This window comes from Myotis davidii, unplaced genomic scaffold, assembly GCF_000327345.1.
Source record: "Myotis davidii unplaced genomic scaffold, ASM32734v1 scaffold1012, whole genome shotgun sequence".
Classification (NCBI taxonomy): domain Eukaryota; kingdom Metazoa; phylum Chordata; class Mammalia; order Chiroptera; family Vespertilionidae; genus Myotis; species Myotis davidii.
Window position 1 is genome coordinate 402,040 of NW_006283769.1, and position 14,835 is coordinate 416,874.

At 35.6% G+C, this 14,835-nt stretch overlaps 1 protein-coding gene across 4 annotated transcripts in view; it reads right to left on the reverse strand.

Moving 5' to 3' along the window:
- ANGPT1 (angiopoietin 1) overlaps positions 1 to 14,835 on the reverse strand; it is a 238,642-nt gene that overhangs the window by 139,580 nt on the left and 84,227 nt on the right. The gene's annotated exons all lie outside the window — the stretch shown is intronic.

Sequence of the window (14,835 nt, forward strand, 5' to 3'; positions counted from 1 at the left end):
ACAGCCCTGATGGTAACTCCAGATCTACTGTTATCAGGGCTTATCCTAGAGAAGTTAGTTTTCAGAGTCAGAACAAGGAGGAGGGGAGGGGAAGAGCCTAGGTTTAAAAGATATCATGACAATGTGCCTGCTTTTCCTCACTTGTGAAAATGTAGGCTATCTGGAGGTACACTGATAGGAGCCATCTTGAATGAACAGATTATCACTAATGTCTTTTAGCCACTTACATTGAACTGCAGAATAAACTTATGTGATTTTTATTCCCCATACCATTCTGTCTTCAGATGATTTTGTTAAGCTTTTCCTTCTTCATTCATATTTACATTGTATTACATTAATTTTTGCATTCATTTGGGCAGGAAAACTCAGCATATTAAAATAACATAGAATATTAATAAGCCCTTGCAAATAAGATGGCTCTTTCTAGAGCTTTCTTTCTTTCCCATTAGAAAGCCCAAGGGTGATAAAGTTGGGCACAGTAATCCTGGTATTTCTTTCAATTGGGGTATCTCTTTTTATAGATTAGAAGCTATCAATATGGTATTAATAGTAATAATAAAGTAATACATGCCATAAGAGCACTCTACATGTTAGAACTGTTAAAAATAGAGTGGGATACCTTCAGAAAGGAATTCCTAGAAATGTCTTAGCTAAACCTAGATGCTTTCTGTCTTTTGTTCATTCATCATGTCTTCATTGAGCACCAGAAGACTTTTGCTAGGTGTGTGGGGAATGGGACCTGACACAACCATTTGTAAGGTTTCTTCCATTTCTATGCTATTTGATTTCATATTTCCACATTTTTATTAAGAGGAAGGCATCAGGCCATGTATAATTCACTGGTCTCATAAGTTTTATCTTCTAATGCTGAATAACTTCCCTCCATATCTTTGCCAATTAATGGTGACAGTAAACACCTTTAAAGTTTGCACTGATTTATGGAAATCATAACAAAAGTGGCAAATGGAAATACCTCTCACAATATTTCATTTTGTTCTATACTATAACTCAGGATATTGTATAACATCTAAAACAAAAATATGTCACATCAATACATTAAGAAATGTTTAAAATATATAATTACTTATGTATGTTTTTATTTGAATCATATCATAGATTTAACTGTGTCAGTGCATACAGTTAAAAGGCATGTAGAACTGACACTTCAAAGTAGCAACAAAACTATTAGAGTTGCCAAGAAAAAACCAGCATGTACTACTTAATCATTATGTGCCCAAAGCTAGAAACTAGGGATGAAGTAATTTACCTGAATTATATGATTAGAGATTGAGCAAATATCATGCTTGTACATTCAAGATAGGCACACTCTATCTGCAGCATGCTTATTTATCCTATCCAATTAGCTGAATTATTTTTTATCCATCTCTGCATTTTACCCCATGTTGGTGTTGCCTTAGTCACCGATAGATGTTGAAGTCCAGATTTTCAAAATAATAATAAAAAGTTAGTATGATAAGCAAGTCATCATTCACTTAGAAAAGGAAGATAATGAGACATGTAAGAAAATTAAGTTAAACATACCTAAAGACAGTTCTTTTTAGTTATGTTTTCAAACACTGACTTAAAAAAAAACAGTGCTCCCAGTTTTATTTCCTTCTGAATATTTTATGAGATAAACTAAAAGGAGGCAGAAGTGGTTGATTGGCAGGTCATCACCCCTCCTTTTTACTCTGTAGTGAGTACTGTGAGAAAGGGAGGTGGGCAAATGCTGGTGGACAGAAGGAAGGGACGGTGAGCAGGACTAAGTACTTGTCCTTGGGAACCACTAGTGTTGCTGTACTTGAAAGAGGGCCTGAAAAGCTCCGTTAGGTAATTTTCATCACTTGCTTTCAACTTTTTTCAAAAATGACATTAGTTACTTATAGAAAGAAAACACACACCCACACGCACACACACACATTTAGCAGGAGAGTACTACAAAAGCATCTTTCCTAGAGGAAATGAAATGTATTTATTTAAGTGATTCTCACCTCCGTCTCCTCCCGGAAATGCCCATAAGGACAACAGGCCAGGGACATCTGAAAAGCCTACGGTAAGCAATACGAAAATGATGCCAGCTGGGAAATTTTAGGTTCAAACAAAATAAAGCCAGATGCTTCTGACCCACACAAACATTTTCCTTTCTTTATGGTGACATGAGGACTCTCCTCCTATAAAAAAAAAGTCTCTTTATTTCCCTTTCCCTCTTTATATGAGTCACAAGTCTGTGATAACTCCCCCAAATACCAGGTGTTTCATGAACATAACTTTGTCGTTAAAGTTCCCAAGGACCACTTCCTTTATAGTTTCCAGATCATGGAAGCTATGCTCCAGCGTCACACAGCACTCCTTTCTTCCAACTGAAAGTCATGTCTGGAAATACTGAGGAAGGTGATCAAAAGAACTAGTCAGGCCTCAGAACCAACCATTCCACTGGAAGCATTTTTTTCATTTGCCTTAATTTCCCTACCCCATATCAGTCCCATAATGTTGCTTTGGGTTCTGTTGAGGTCAGATGATCAGCTCTCAATGGCTACATGGAAACCCAGTTAGAAGAGTTATATGTACACACTAAAAACATTTCATTCTGTTCACCAAACCACCAAATGCCCTAACAGACCAACTTGCCTGTGCAGGGAAGGGCTTTGGCTTCCTACGATTCAAATACCAAAGTTGGAATACAACTAAATTGAATTATTATCAGATTATCAGGGTTTGGCTGACTCTTTGTCCTTCATCAGGAGGCAGATGAATTCTGACTGGCTTGCTCCCAATGGCTGACAATACCCTTGAAGGTGTTACAGGAGGGGTAGAAGGGATAAATATCCCTGAAGGATCTGTATGTATTGTAAGCATGCAGCTACTTGAGTACCCACAGCCTATTTATATGCCCAAAGTAGTAGGAATAGCTTTCACAAATTTAGTTCTTATTTTATGTCAAAGCATGGATTCCATCAAAGATGGTAAGTTTCACACTTGATAATTGATCACAGGACATGTTCAACATAAAAATACCACCTAACATACTAATAAGTTGTGACAACTTTAGCAATCCATGCCATTTTCTCATGAACTGTCTGAATCTGAGAGAGTAATGGAAAATTCTTACTTTGTCCAAGTAAATAATTTTAGATTGCCTATTGGTAATGCTGCAAAGTGTCACTTAGCTCATTGTATTAGTTGTTGAAACTGGGCATTTGGTACATGAATATTCATGATGCTGTGTTTTCTAATTTCGTATGTTTCAACATTTCCATCAGGTAAACTTTAAAAATATAATTTGAATTTAAATTTTTAAAAATTGCTCTTAGACCCAATTATTTCAATGGGAGCATCGGGATTTTATGCAAAGATGTGCTTGATTGCAAAGGCAAATTATCATCTCTAAACTTTAAAATTCTTTACAAGTTTTAAAATTCCTACCAAATATAAAAATTCTTTGTAGTTAAAGAGTCAAAGATTTTGGTGTTTTGTTGATGTTTTCTGTTTTTTTTGTTGTTGTTTTTTTGCAGTACTCACAAGTATGAAAGGTCTTTTGAAGATTCATATAATCCATTTACTAGTCTAAAAGTGGACTTGAGTCAAAACTGTTCTGAAGAGAATGGTACCTAGCATTCTATATTTTTTAAATCTCCAGAGAAAGTTAAATATAATTCATGTATTATCATAAAAACCAATAATTCCTAATCTGTTTTTCAAGTCTGCTTCTACAGGGGTGGGAAGAGAAAAGAGTGGAGGAGAGGAGATTACCACTAGGAGAAAGAGTCATCATTTCACTAGGAAACAACCTGGGAAGACACTGGGACATTTTCAGTACTCCATAATTCTAGTTATTCTGGAAAAATCATGAGAAAGATTCTTTCAGTTATTTTAGTAGCTGAGGCACTTAACCAAATTAGGAAGTAACAAGATCAGAATAAAATGTAAAGGAAATTAGAGTATGTAATTAAAACATACAAGTTAAAAACTGTGCACTTTTAAAAGCCTCCACTGGTGTTCCAAAATATCCAAGTCAATTTTAGTTTTAATTAAATCAATTTAATATTTTGACACATATATGAGTATAATAATGTTACATACAGTGCTATAAGTAGAAACCAACATTTGTATAAAACACAGACAATAGTATGATGATGGCAGAGGGAAGGGGATAAAAGCTAGGTGGAGGTGGGCAAAGGGGATGGGGGAATGGGGACATTTGTAATGGTGTCAAAAATAAAAATAAAGTTTTTTATAAAAGTAATTACTGGAGAGAAAATGGGGTAACTTCATGGGTGATGCTCTCATTCTATTTTCTATTCTGGAAGCTTCTCTTTGTATTCTCTGACCATACCTTCTCCATCACCAATATTGGCCTTCTCCAAGGTCAGTGAGGTTAAGTAAAGGAGAATTAATAAGAGGAAGAAAGCTGATTTTTTTCTTTTGTTTTCCCTGAAAGAATTGGATTCTGAGTGTTATATCATGTTAAGTAAATAAGTTATCTAAACAAGTGGTTGCAATTTTTATTGTACTATTAAAATGGCTGCTTTAATAATAATCAGCATTAAGAAATATGTACTTCTCTTCCAAAATTGTTTGTATTTAGCAGGCTTTTAATTTTGTACCATTAAAAAGTGCACCATTTTAAATAAAAGCGTTTCATTGATTCGTTGGGATGAAACAATAAAGGCCTTTCAAGGTCCTTTGCAGGCACAGAGGGTGTGGCTGGCCTGAGAGCTTGTCACACAGCGTCTCCCTCCCGGGATGCTCAGAGCTTCCAGTTCCAAACCCTTTCCTCTCCCATCACAAGAACAGATTCTGATAAACCACATGGCAAAGCGACATGACTTAAAAGAGTTGAAATGGCGGTCAGACACACAAAAAACACCACTATTGCTATGAAGTATGATCTCACTGATCACCTTAAGGAGTCAGGTGCCACTCTTGTGGGGTAGAAGGGGCTTAGAAAATGCTGGGATAGCTGAGATGCTGCCACCCCAAGACTGGCCCTCAAGGGAAGAGTCCAGCATAAGAAGTGGGAATTAGCCCTGACCGATTTGGCTCAATGGATAGAGCATCAGCCTGTGGACTGAAGGGTCCCAGGTTCGATTCCAGTCAAGGGCATGCACCTTGGTTGTGGACTCATCCCTAGTAGAGAGTGTGCAGGAGGCAGCTGATCGATGTTTCTCTCATATCGATGTTTTTAACTCTCTATTCCTCTCTCTTCTTCTCTGTAAAAAAGTCAATAAAATATATTTTAAAAAAAGAAGTGGGAATTAGAGCAGGTCTCTCTCTCTCCAGACTCCAACTTTGCCAGAAACAGAGTAGTGCACATGTGCATCATTAGAAAGAGGAGCTATTTCTAAAACATGTAAACAGTTACTAAACATACCAACTACAGTTCATCTACTATTTCTATAGTTTATCTATACTTTATTCCAAGCCCTTTTCTGACATGGGATCTTCCATTTGTAAGATGCCAGATCGAGAAAGGGGGGAATTAGTTCCTTTCAAATAATTTATGCAAATACATTTAAGAATATACTTCATAATTTAATTTCCATACACAAAAGCATGCTGCATGAGTATTATTAAATACATCCTGATCCCGCAGCCAATCTGATTAATTCAATTGTACATTTTTTGGTAATATCCATGACAGCAAGATTTTTTTTGTCTGATTTACTCCCTGCTATATTCCAAACGCTGAGAACCATGCCTAGTGCATAGTAGGCCCTCAGTAAACAATTGATGAATAAACAAATTAAACTTTTTCTACAGCAGTAGACATCAAGCAGTACAGCTGTCTGAAAAATAGTAATTGTCAACTAGAAATTATAGAAAGACTAATCAGAACTTTGTAAGCAGGGTTTTTGTCACTTAAAATACATTAATAACTTTCAAATATACAGATTTACACTAGATTCTGCTAGGAAACAGCCGATCTTTAAAAAAAAAAAAGAAAGAAAATACATGAATGCATACCACCTACCACCACCAACACACTAATGATTGATTTAACATAAAATGCCAGTCTCTAACCTTTAATCCTGTTGTATATGTTACTTTTTGAAATCTGTTTCTGGTGCTACTGCAAACTGTTCTGTAGCTTGCTGAATGGCAGTCTTTTAGTCAATAAACTTTGCTTTTTGGGGACCACAAGTTAGATAATATATCAAAAATGGTCTTTATTTTAAGCCCCTGTGTTTCGTTTGTAACTTCTCTACTGGCCAGCAGTTCATTCTGGGTAATCTATTAATATTAACTGATCATCAGTCTCTAGAGTAAATGTGGAATGTGCACTTCTTTTCCCTTCCTTGTCATTAATTATATTTTAAAAGCTTAACACTCAGATAAAATTTTCCCTTTAGTTTTTTCTTTTTCCAAATTAAACTATGCTCACAAACCAATAAAATGCAAGAGTTATCAAAGAACCACTGTAGCAATCTTGGCTGTTTCCACAGGTTGGAACAGTCATTTCATTTTGGTAGCCTTATAGTATACTGCTGAGCAGATTAGAGAGATGAGATAATGCACAGAAGATCTGAAGCAACCTTCTTTTAAATCCTCAAAAGGATAATACATAACTAAGGGCAATGAATGGGTTTGATTGATAGTTATTAGCCAAAGGGTAAGATAGTTGGATGTCACATAAAACTTCCATTAAGTTCAACAGTCCTTTGATGCAGGATTATTCTATTTGCACTTAATAATCTGGTAAAATTTATTGTAAAAAAAACCCAGATTTGTATGTTCACATACTAGTACACTGTTCCATATACACACATTTTATGCATATATAATATGTCATTATTTTATGCTTTCATTGTTAACTTTATGGGATTCTATTTCTCTGAAAACATAGTGTGGAAAGAGTTTAAAAAAGCCATAAAAAATACTTAAAACGATAATATCTATATATGTGATGCCTTTGTTTTGTTTTAATGCTTATGTTGGATAAAATAACATTCTCTTAATGGTCTTCTTCATCCACCTGTGGGACTTTAAAATAATAATGGAAAGATTCAATCAGACATTAGGTGACTATCTATCTGGAATACTATGAAGCAAACTGCTGCACTGGCTAAAGGCAGGACTGCATAAACTATAAAACCCTTCTCTTTTGAACACACAATGCTTCCTCACTACTTTGACTTTCAAAGAGCAAATGGGTATCTGGGAGGAGCAAACTCATTTTCTTGTAACAAAGTGTGCCCCTCCTAAAGGTATCTCATATTTAAGCATCTTCTGTATTAAAAATCTGCACTGACTCTTAACTATAATATTATAATCCAGCTCAATTTATGGTATATAAAAAAAAGACAAATAACAGAGACAAAAGGAAACAGAATGGATTCCAGAAACAGATATGAGAAAACAGTAGTCCAAGTAGTAATCTCAGATTTACTGTTTTTTCCTTCACTTATTTGATAAATATTTATTAAGCAACTTAAAAATATCAATTACTGGGGTAGGATATGGGGCTACACAGAGGAACAAAGAACACATACACTTAAGTAGACAGTTCTAATAGTTTAACAGGTACTAATTTACCTAATCCTCAACAACAACAAAAAACCAAATAAAGTAGTAACTTTCTTATCCCCATATTACAGCTGAGCAAACTAAGGAAAAGACAAGTTCAGTAACATACTTAAAATCAACCACTTAGAAAAAATAAATGAATAAATGAATGAATGAATAACTAAATAAATAAATATCAACCACGTGGTAAGTAATGTGGGCAGGAATCTATGTATCACTTTAGTTCATGACATTACTCTCTCTCTAAATTAAATCATTGCCACAGTTAGAAAATATAAAAGTAAGAAGTAGAATACTAAGCTATGGCTAAAATGCCCTTCAAATATTTTAAATTTTATTTAAAGTGAGCCTAACCTTTGAACCAGGAATTCCACTGCTAAGAATATCTCAGGAATACATTTGGACAGAATTACAAAATGGTACATTTAACAGTGAACATTTCAGCTTTGAGATAGTGAAAAACTAGAAATAAGCCTGTATCACTTGGCATACACTGGGCTGCAAGTAACAGAATATTTGATGAAGGTGAATTAAAAAATAGTAGTTTATTAGCTCAAAGGATTCCTGAAAAGAAGGTTCTAGCATTAGTTCTTCACACCTTGCTTATTATCCTTGACATAGTTTTGCTCTTAGGCTTCATTCCTCAGAATCACAGGAAAGCTCCCATAGCTCCAGGCACCACACCTCACGTAATAATCCAGTCGGGAAGAAGGCAGTTTCTCTAGGCAGTCTTACTTTTTATCTAGGAGGAAAATCTATTCCAGGAACTTTCCTGAGTCTCTTTGACCAGGGTTGGGCCTCATGCCCTAGGCCTTAGCTGAAAGGGAGGCTGAGAAAGTAATTAACTGGCATCTCTAGTTTCTGTTATGGGAGGTAGGATTTGCCAACAGGAAGATGAAGAGGCTGCTGCATTGACAACCAGTTGGGCCTGCCAGAAACCTCAATGTCTAACAGTAGAATACCCATGTAGTATAACCCCGTGCATGCTGCTGCTATAAAAGAAAATATGCTAAGAGGTAGGTTACATGAGGAAAATAAACAAGGTACAAGAAATCTGAAGCATACAAAAGATATATCCAAAATGCTAACAATGGTTATCTCTTTGTGATAGGATTAGAGGGGTATTATTTACTTTATTTATATTCTTATATATTATCTAACATTTCAAAATTAACATAAATTACTTTTAAATAAAAAAGACTGTTCTCAGCTTTAAAAAATATAATTCAAAGAGAAAAATTATTTCCTATCAAAATATTAAAGTTCTTTGGCTGAGCTTAGAAGCAGAGTTGAGCAGTCAAAAAATGAACAAGACATTTTTATCAAAATTTGTTTTGCATTACTGTCATGAAGAAATAAAAGAAAGACAAAAGAGAAATCAAGCAAAATGGTCACTGGAGGATTTTAAAACTGGAAAAATAAAAATGTTTTGTTAAGAGATGATGATACAACCAAAAGCTTTAAAGAAAGGGCTGCTGCAACTTAATATATTGGAGGCACGGCTCTATGGATTTCTCCTCTTGTGAGAAGGCCTTTCACTCTTGCCAAGATCAGCTTTATGCTGGCCACAAAAATTAAAATAGTTTAAGGGAAGAAAGAAAATACTTTTATTTTGGGGAAAGTAATTCACAGTTTTAACAGCATGATGATATCTGCCAATATATTAGTGCTTGTTTAAAATAAATGGGTAACACTTTTCTTGGTTCATTTAACATTTTAAATCATTTTAATTATATGTTATACATGAATACTTCTCATTGCAAACACCATCCTATCTAATAAAGAAGGAGTATGCTAATTGACCCTCACACTGTCGCAAAGATGGTGGCACCCACAGCCAATAAGGAGGGAATATGCTAATTACTGCCACACCCTCAAAGATGGTGGTGCCCACAGCCAATAAGGAGGGAATATGATAATTGATGCCACGCCCTCATAGATGGTGGCACCCACAGCCACAAGATGGCAGCTCCCAGTTTCTGGCAGGCGGGCCTGGCCTTGCTGTGTGCTTGCCTCTGGAGTCCCCCAGTCCCCTCAGCCCCCCCAGCCTCCCAGGGCCACCCGAGGCTTGTGCTGCCAGCAGTGGCAGTAGCAGAGGTGTGATGGGGCGTCGTCTTCCCCTGATCGCCGGGTCACCTCCCACCCCTGAGGGCTCCCAGACTGTGAGAGGGGTTAGACTGGGCTGAGGGACCCCCCCTCCAGTGCATGAATTTTCATGCACCAGGCCTCTAGTCTAAGATAAAAGTAAAAAATAAAATTCCTGTTTCATTGCTTCCAACAATGCTTGGCTTGTTTCCCTCCAAAGAGATAACCACTGTCAAATTTAGGATTTATCTTTTCACTTTTTTCCCATGTATTCACATTCTTTAAAACCTCAGTTAAATCATGCTATACACATTGTTGTGCCATGTGATTTTTAAAAACATAATAATATGTCTTCTTTATCTGTATATCCATGTCATTACATACAGATCTCTCAAAAAATTTTAGCAGCTACAAAATCTAAACACTTTTCTTTTGATGAACATTTAGATTGTCACTAATCATTCTTTTTATGAAAAAAATGCTTCAATGAACATTATGTACATCCAATTTTGTTCACTTGGGTGGATAGTTTAGTATTATTAAATCCTAGAAGTGAAATTGCTAACTTTAAATGTATGCACATTCTACATTTTGATAGAGTGTGACACACTGCCCTCCAAAAAGGCTGTACTAACCAAACTCCAGCCAGCAGACTGCAAATTACTGTTCTTTCCATGTCCAGCAGCACTGAACAGCAACAGATCTAGGGAAATCGCTGTACTTGTTCTAATTCACATTTCTGTGAGTCACAGAGAGGTTGAACTTCTTTCATGTATTTACTCAAATAAACATTTACACTGACAGCAGTATTTTGGATTTATATTGGGCTATTATTTCCTGAGGACACCATTATTATTTCACCCTTAATATCTTAGCCATATTCATCTTTATTTTATAAAAAATATTAATTGTAGTAAATAAAACATCACCTATAATTCTTTTTAGATAATTGATATTAATATTTCATATTTAATTATATACAGATGTATATTATAAATATAGTTTTATACATATACCTATATAGAAGACACTTATTTTAAAAAGTCAGATCATACTATATATATTGATTTCATATCCTTTGTCTCATAACAGTATATTGTATATACTATATTGTTTTTAAATTAATTGGTCTTCAAAGGATGGCTTTCATATGGCTGCATCATAAATTTGTTAGATAAGCTTTTGTGTTGAACTTTTAAATTATTTAATACTTTTAAGGTTAAAATAAGATTTGCTAAATATCTTTATAGATAAAATTTTATATTCCTCATATTTGCTTCATATAAATTACTATAAAGTTATTGGCTCAAGGTGTATAAATACTTTAAGTCTTGGGATTTCTACCTATTTTTAACTATGTGTATGTGTACAGAAGTTTTAATAATTTATATTCCCACAGTGATATTTCAGAGTGCTCATATTTCTATACCCTTAAAACAATAGATATGAAACATGGTTTTTAAATGTTTATATACCAACTAGAGGCCTGGTGCATGAATTTGTACACCAGTGAGGTCCCTAGGCCTGGCCTGTGGAATTGGGCCGAAACCGGCTCTCTGACATCCCCCGAGGAGTCCCGAATTGTGAGAGGGCACAGGCAAGGCCAAGGGACCCCAGGGAGGGACCCGGGAGGTTGGCCAGCTGGGGAAGGACCACGGGAGGGCTCCAGGGCACGTCTGGCCTGTCTTGCTCAATCCCAATCGGTCAGACCCCAGCAGCAAGCTCACCTACAGGTTGGAACGTCTTCCCCCTGGTGGTCAGTGCACATCATAGAGAGCGGTTGACTGGCCTTAGCATATCATTAGCATATTACACTTTGATTGGTTGAATGGACGACTGGACAACCAGACACTTAACATATTAGGCTAGATTAAAGTAGTATCATATTGTTTTTATTCCTATAATTAGAGACAATATTGAACATTTTATCATGTGTTTGAGTTTAACCATTTGTGTTTATTCTTCATTGAATTTCCTAGACATATTCTCTGTCCATTTTTCAATTTAATTATCTATATTTTTGTATTTATTCATCAAGATCTTTATAAAGACATTAACATATGTCTCTGTTTTCTTTTATTTTTTAACATTTCCTTCTTTAATAAATATACCATACATATAATGTACAGATTTAACTTAAGCAAAAGTATATGACAATATAAATAGAAAACAAATATTAAAAATAATTGGCCTAGATCTGGAAACCTTGCAATACACATTGCAATGTGTATTTCAAATAAGCATTCCACTGTGTGACATTTTAAAGCTATTAGAAATGACTTTCAATAGCCCAAATTAAGTGAAATTTGTTTTTTTAAGCGGCCCAGAATCAAACTACATGAATATTAGTGGGCTCTTTAAGAAAGTTTTCAGTATGTAAATGAAATATATAGGTATACATTCTTTCAAATCTAATGTTTCAGTTTTGGAGTAAGACAAAGGCAATTCAAATCCTGATGCTCTGTGAACTTCAAAAAGATACTTATCCTCCCTGTGCTCCCTTGTCATTTATAAGAATATGAATGATAATATTAGCTAGCTTATGGGGTTTTAAAAATAAATTATATGATTTATGTAAAGCACTTAGCATTCTGCTAAATTAGAACAAAATTGTTACTCCTTAGATTATAATAATGACTATTTTAGAATTATTTTTATTTCTTACAAAAAAATTCCCTCTACTATTAAATTCTGCAGCAAACACAAAGCAGTTTTACTTAAAGTCTGTCTCCTTGGGAAGCTCCTTTAATTCGGTTCATGTCGGATGAAAGCCTGCAGTGTATGGTCTTTAGAGAAAGAGTGAGCATCTTTGAAGTGTTGGTGACTCAGATTGATGTGTTCCTTCCTCTGGGGTGCTCATTCTTAGCCCTTGGACAATTGAAACAGAAAAGACATGGCCGGAGGGTGTTATTCTCACAATGGTGCTTCCACAGATTTGACCCAGGCCATGCATATGGCTCCCAGTAGGCGGACTTTATTTAAATGAATGAGATTGTGCTATGTTTAATTCATGACACAAGAATGTAAAAGCACACTGATAGAGCGGGTAGATCAAAACATAACTCAATGGGGGATCATATTTTTATAAACTGCAGGCTGCCCCTTATAAAGTAAGTGGATATATAAAATACCAAACTGCATAATTCAAGAAGTGTCCTCAAATGTAGAGCTGTATGTAAATAGTAAAGATCGATGAACTGCTTTTGACTTTCCACCACTGTTTTGTGACTTTCATTTCTGTTGCTCACTGACAAGTCTTCATGCACAATTTAAAAGCTGGTTCTCAGAAGAAAGAGGATGGAAACACTGTGCTTGAACATCCTGAGGATCTGGCAGCCTACCTGGCCCTCATTCAAGGGCTCAGTTCCCTTGCATGAAAAAAGGTGGTTAGCTCTAAGAGAGGAAAGAAAACACAACATGAAAGTCTTCTAAAGAAAAAACCCCAGCACATCTGAGAAAGCTCAAATGAGTGAATAATAGAAAACAGCTAACACACAGCCGCTTGGGGTTGATCACTTGGTTTGTTGTTTTTTCCCTCTCCCTTCTACTGCCTGCCTTTTGGTTACTTCACTGCTTCTTGGCACCTCTAGGAGAGGGGGCGGGTGTATAGGGTCAGACAGGGGAAAAGAGAAGATCATCAGTCAATTTTGCATCTTGCTAGTCATTCTAGAGAAAGGTTGGGTTGAAACAGAAGAAGACAATGAGGATTAGGGATTATCTATGACTTTCAAAGACCATTGTTCCTTCATTATTATGAGAACTCAGCAGTGGGCTGTAGGCTCATCTTATGTATTTATGCACATGGAGACAGTCAATCCAGTAAGCATTCCTGTGTAGTCCAGAACTCACAGCTCCAAAAGTAAGAGACAAGTACAGAAACACCATTCTCTTAAAAAAGAAAAAAAAAAGCGATTTGGGTCAGACACAATTAGAGAAAGCCAAAGTCCAGCTGTTTTCAGGATTTATCCAATATTAGTAACACTGTGGTTTTGCAATAACAATAATGAAATGTGCTTTCAGAGGTGTTTTTCCATTTAATTCACTAACTCCTAAATGTGTGCTCTTTCATCCATATGTTTCCAGTTTGTGTACATTGAATATTTTTTAAATGTCATTTCACAAGAGCTATTTGAAGTTCAGGAAGGCTTCTAGGTTATTGTTTGAAAGCAGAAATCATGATTTGTAGAGGAAATTTTACAAGTTTGAAGAGATTGCTTTTGAGGTTTTACTTCACTTCATTTCCCCCTATGTCTTTTAGAGAGAACAATTTATTTCTCTGATGCTAAAGACAGTCTTGATGCTGAAAATAGAAAAACAGAGCAGGAGATAGGGTTGGGAGGTGAGGGCTCTGCTGTCTTTATGAACTGCTACTGTTCAAAATCAACCCATCTAATTCCTTGAAAGTACAGCTTCAGCAGTGAAAGATGTTTAAATAGTGATAATGGATTGCAAATAAAGGGACTCTTATCTTTGGAATTTTGAAGTAGACACCAGGAAGCAGTGCAAATTTAGTTTAAGGCTTACCACCGAAGCTGAACTTTCATCTTTTATATGTCAGTCTGTGCTTGGGTGCTTCAGGAATACATAATGGAACTTCAGAAGCCTGGCTAATCACACATATAAACAAAACTCAGAACACTTTATATAAAATCCAGGAATTTGAGGTAAGATTATTTTTTTATTTTCCCAGGAGTGCAGTGTCAGATGAATGAAAAAAAAAAAAAAGATGTGAGAATAGCACATAAAAGTGTCATGGACAACAGAATAATAAAGCTTACTCTGTCATTCATTTACTTCATCCACTCACCACTCATTCATTTGTTCACTCATTCAGTTATTATTCTACTATTGATAGTTGCTCCTCAAATTTAGAAAAAGTAAATATGATTATAGATAAAGCATATGTTTATTATGACTCATGTAACTCTTCTGATTAATCCAAAGCCAGTTGATAAACAAAAAATCAAATGGCTTCAGAAGTGGCAAAGGATTCTAACCAGTAGCAAATGAATCTTTCCTTTAAAATAGATAGCTCTAGGTTTTCCTCCTAACTATTCCTAAACCAGAATCCCCAATGCCAATTCTTCCATCACTGATTGATATAATGGTCTCTACTTATATATATAGCATTCTCTCACAAAGTTTCACCATTTTTCAGTCAGATTTTGCTTCTATAGCCCATCTATTCAGCTTGGATTCCTGCAATGCATCATCCTTCAGGTTCAC